The sequence below is a fragment of the Squalius cephalus genome, assembly GCF_949319135.1.
Source record: "Squalius cephalus genome assembly, chromosome: 6".
NCBI lineage: Eukaryota > Metazoa > Chordata > Actinopteri > Cypriniformes > Leuciscidae > Squalius > Squalius cephalus.
This window is the reverse complement of record NC_137127.1, coordinates 38,277,763-38,283,448: the sequence shown is the minus strand read 5'-3', so window position 1 is coordinate 38,283,448 and position 5,686 is coordinate 38,277,763.

The window sequence follows — 5,686 nt, the reverse complement described above, 5'->3', positions numbered from 1 at the left end:
TTTGTAGCTATATATATATATATATATATATATATTTAGCTTTTATATAGCTACTATTCACATTTTATTTTATTTATTTGTGTTTCATGTATATGTATTTAGTTTTATTTCTCAAGCTCACTTGCACTCGTTAAAATCTGTTTAAATATTTTTTTGTATGTTGAAAATATTACCCTTAATACAAATTTATACACTATTGAAATTGTCGTTTTATGTGCTTTCTCTTCACTCATATAATTGTTATGAAAGTTTTTACTCCAGTGGAGCCTTTTTACATGATTTCGCCATAGGGCCCCCCAACCCCATGGGCCGGCATTGCTGTTAAGGAACATTCAGATGCTGTCAATGCTGCTGAGTGACGCTGCGCACTTTCCTCTCAATAACAAAATTAACACAACAACAAAAATGACAGCAGTGAGAAAGCAGCAGTCAAGAAAGCATTTGATCATAGCGATGTGGATATGTTTGCACAAGCCCTGCAAATCACCGGCATCACGTCAACAGGTAAAGATATTACACATGGTTTGATTATAACATGTATTTGAGACTTCTTAGTCTATATAAATATGGTTATGTGAGACTTTTCTTTGAATGAGATATTGATATTACAGTACAGAATCTTTCGCATTATCCTGAACATTGTATAAATATTATTTTCATGCATCAAACGGAAAGAGGCTCTGGGGAGCGTGCGTAAACGTCACATTATTTAGATTTTTTCCCCGGCAAAAACGTCCCGAGTCATTCACATAAAAATCAGGCAGGCTTTTAAAGATCTCGTTTTTAAGTTTGGCTACAAGCTGATTACACATTGACAATAAAAAAAGTGATTAATAGGCTATATGAAAATTTGTACATACCCTTACTATAATTAACTTGAAGTGTTTATTTTCCCTTCTTGTTTTCTAAGGGAAGCTATTCCACCCCAAAGGTGATTACTACACTGTAAAAAATTATTTCCATGATTTGTTAACACAACATATTTTCTTTTGTCAAATCAACTAAGATGCACTAATGTTGTTAAGATAACAAAACATTTTAAGTTAAGGCTTATTAAACTAATGGCTTGGTGGCAATGCACTGATATAAAATAAAAACATTAGTTGATTCTACTAATAGATAGTTCACTAGACCTCTGAGTCTTAGTTTTCCCTGCGCATGCGCCGGACGCACGGCAGTATGACACAGACGACACTTGAACGCGAGGGCGCGATTTTCTCTTCAGCTTCTTCAGAAGCAAGCAAAGACGGTTTATGGTAAGTACTTTTAAAATTCACTGTCTTAATAGATTAGCAGCTAGACTGGTTTTGTCTAAGGGTAATTTAATTTATTTCCTAGGCAGCGAAAATTCAGAAGAAGGTTTAAATCTATAATAATTGTGCCTCAGAAATTTCAGAAGTTTCCATTGAGGTTATTTTAAAATAGTGTGTTTCGTATCTTTACAGTTTAGTAAGGCTGTTAGTGAAGCGTTTCAACCTTAAAATAATCCCGATAAATAATAATATTTTAGTTATTTTTCATTTTCGTCTTGATTAGATAAACATGAATTGCCCGTTTTAAAATAAAATGCATTCAGGTTAAGTTACCTTTAAGAGAAGAAGGAAACGGCGATAAGTAATAGAGATTGAACTGTTATACATGTGCTTCTTAAGCAATAAGTGTTCAAATGAATCTTTTTATGTGATATTTCAGACGTGTTGATCTTTTGAACATGTTTACACGACGTAACTTGGACTAACGTTAACGTTGCAGCTGAACGGAAAGGCGGCATTTTCTTCTAGGCTGTTTATGGTAAGTAGGCCTAATTAATCTTAACTGGTTTTGTCTAAGATTAATTTAATGTATTTCCTAGGCGGCAAAAAGTCTGAAAATGGTTTAAATTTATTATAATTTTGCCTCAGAAATGTCTTCCTCTTTCGTTGACCCGTTTCCATTGAGTCCATTTTAATATAGGCCTACATAACGTTAACGTTAACTTAGTGGTTTAAAGTTAACGTAGCGTTAGTTGCTTTCACACATGAGCCTTTTATACATTTTTTACATTTTAGAGATTGTGTGAACAGATCCTAAACAGGTTAAAGATGTGAGGAGCAGATGGCCTGCTTTATTTACCCAGAGACAGGTTAGCATTCTTTACTAAAACATGGGTTACTTTTGTAATACAGTATTGCCTTGCATTATAAACGTCTTTATTAACTACCTATTCTAAAACTTAAAACACGTATTTATTAATTTTTATCTTTAGAACCCATTTCTCAATACTTGGGTTACTATGTCAAAACATTTCACACAGTAAGCACAACAGTGATCTATGTGGGTTAAAGGGATAGTTCACTTTGATATTCATTTTTGATATGTTTTAGCTTAACTCGAGGGCATCCAAGATGTAGGTGTCTTTGTTTCCGCAGTAGTTTCAATTTTGATATTTTTAGGTCAAACCGTTCTTGTCTGTCAGTCATATAATGCAGGTCTGTGGTCACTGTCTCAAACCCCAAGCACAGAGTCCAAATTAAAACAATTCCCCATCGTCCAAATGAAACAATTCCCCATCATAAGTACACATTGATGGCCTAAGACACGAAACGAGCGGTTTGTGTGAGAAAACGAACAGTATTTATATCGTTTTTAGCTCTTGAAAACAGCACACCGTCCAAATGATCTGACGGCGCGGGCGGGTATAGATGTATACAAATGTCGCCTTGGCTACTGCAGTTCATTGGAACGAAACCGTAGCCAAGCGACATCTAGTGTATATATCTATGTGGGTATAGATGTATACACTAGATGTCGCCTTGGCTACTGCAGTTCATTGGAACGAAACCGTAGCCAAGCGACATCTAGTGTATATATCTATGTGGGTATAGATGTATACACTAGATGTCGCCTTCGCTACTGCAGTTCATTGGAACGAAACCGTAGCCAAGGCGACATCTAAGTATACATCTATACCCGCCCGCGCCGTCAGATCATTTGGACGTGTGCTGTTTTCAAGAGATAACAACGATATAAATACTGTTCGTTTTCTCACACAAACCGCTCGTTTCGTGTCTTAGGCCATCAATGTGTACTTATGATGGGGAATTGTTTCATTTGGACGATGGGGAATTGTTTTAATTTGGACTCTGTGCTTGGGGTTTGAGACAGTGACCACAGACCTGCATTATATGACTGACAGACAAGAACGGTTTGACCTAAAAATATCAAAATTGAAACTACTGCGGAAACAAAGACACCTACATCTTGGATGCCCTCGAGGTAAGCTAAAACATATCAAAAATTAATTTCAAAGTGAACTATCCCTTTAAACTGTGGATAATTTATCACTGCTTTGGCACAAAATAAATTCAATGAAAATATGTTTCAATGAATCTTTCTTTGCATGAATTCTTGTCTCTTACAGACAACCATTGCCAAAACTACAGGCCAATCTGCACGTTTACATACTTTTTTGAAAACTGAAAAGGTGACCTAAGTATTGAGAAATGTGTCCTAGCAATTGTTAAAAAAAAACTGTATATTCTAATTGTGGGTCTGGCATTTTACTAGATTGCTGCAGAATTTCGATGCATAGTGTCCACAGACCTTAAGACGACCTTTTTCCATGGGCTTGATGAGTACCTGAAAGGATTTTTGCGGTTGTACCAAGCCAAAGACATTGGAGAACTCAAGACCCTGATTCAGTCTCTTGAAGATGATGTAAGTAAACGTTAATTTATTTTTAGAAAAATGGTTCCAGTGTCACATGCCTGATTAATGAAAATTTCCATGCAACAGTGTTTCCACTATTGTATGGCGTCATTTTTTAGTCAAATGTTATGAGCGTGTAAGACATGCTCACGAGCACATTATGTTATTTCACGCGCGCAAAAATGAACCTTCAGCTGGCATGATAAAAGTACTCGCGCACAAATTCAACAACCGAGAGGTGTACAGGTAGCTGCGAGCGAGCCCCTGGCATACTCTCATAGGTTAACTCTGCTTGTACAGTGGAATCCTGCTCGCGCGCAGCGGGCTTCTGCTCGCGGAGTGCTGTTTTGCTCGCGCAGTGGATTTCTGCTCGCTCAGCTGATTTCTGCTCGCTCGAGTCTACATGACTTTTGACAATTTGGGCGCGAAAACCAAGGAGGGCACTGACCCTCTTATGATTGGTCACTTTCATCATGGAAAATCTTGGGAAATCCTAACCCCGCCCACCTTCAGACGCAGCGCGAGTCACTCAGATCGCTCTGCTACTCCGGCTATCTCTGTATATTTTAGGCAACGAAATATGTGATAAAACACCTTACTAACTATTTTCGTTTTCATTTAAAGAAATCTTAAACATGATAGCCACACAAATGTGGTTCATGCAACGTGTATTGATTATATTCACTGCACATAACGTTTGCCTATTAAAAAAAAACTAAATATAAAACACAAACCTGCCTCTTTTTGTTTTAAATATAATATAAAAACATTAAACATTTTAATATGGTCCAGGCAATATGTGCATTTACTAAACAACAGATTTTGCAGTAAACAACATTACAATGTTTTTAAATTTTTAAATACAATTATTACAATTTAAAATGACAAAACTCAACCCAGTCTCTTTTTGTTAAATTTCAGTTTGATCAATATTAGCCATGATAAAAGTATAAGTAAAAGGTATACAAATAAAGCAAACAATTCAGTCAAACATACAAAGTCAGTCTAACCATACAACGATGACCGGGTGCTCGGCGCTCATGTACCCCGCCTGGAACAGCCTTTCCTCGGCTATAGTCTTTCTGACGTTCGCCGCTTTCTCTGGCATCTCTGTAGTGGTTAAACATAAGATATAATTCGTCTTGTGTATATCTAACGGGCGATTTTTGGTCTCGTGAATCTATAATTTATTCCCTGGCCAATCGTTTTGGCTGAGGGGAAGTTTCATAACTTTATAAGCTATTTAACATTACCGTTGTATGGTTAGACTAGAGCGCTGACTTTGTGTGTTTGACTGAATTGTTTGCTTTATTTGTATAGCTTCTTATACCTTTTACTTATACTTTTATAATGGCTAATATTGATCAAACTGAAATTTAACAAAAAGAGACTGGGTTGAGTTTTGTCATTTTAAATTGTAATAATTGTATTTAAAATTTTAAAAACTGTAATGTTGTTTACTGCAAAATCTGTTGTTTAGTACAAATGCACATATTGCCTGGACCATATTAAAATGTTTAATGTTTTTATATTATATTTAAAACGAAAAGAGGCAGGTTTGTGTTTTATATTTTGTTTTTTTTTAATAGGCAAACGTTATGTGCAGTGAATATAATCAATACGCGTTGCATGAACCACATTTGTGTGGCTATCATGTTTAAGATTTCTTTAAATGAAAACGAAAATAGTTAGTAAGGTGTTTTATCACATATTTCGTTGCCTAAAAATATACAGAGATAACCAGACTTGCAGAGCGAGCTGAGTGACTCGCGCTGCGTCTGAAGGTGGGCGGGGTTAGGATTTCCCAAGATTTTCCATGATGAAGGTGACCAATCATAAGAGGGTCAGTGCCCTCCTTGGTTTCCGCCCCCAAATTGTCAAAAGTCGTGTAGACTCGAGGGAGCAGAAATCAGCTGAGCGAGCAGAAATCCACTGCACGAGCAAAACAGCACTCCGCGAGCAGAAGCCCGCTGCGCGCGAGCAGGATTCCACTGTACAA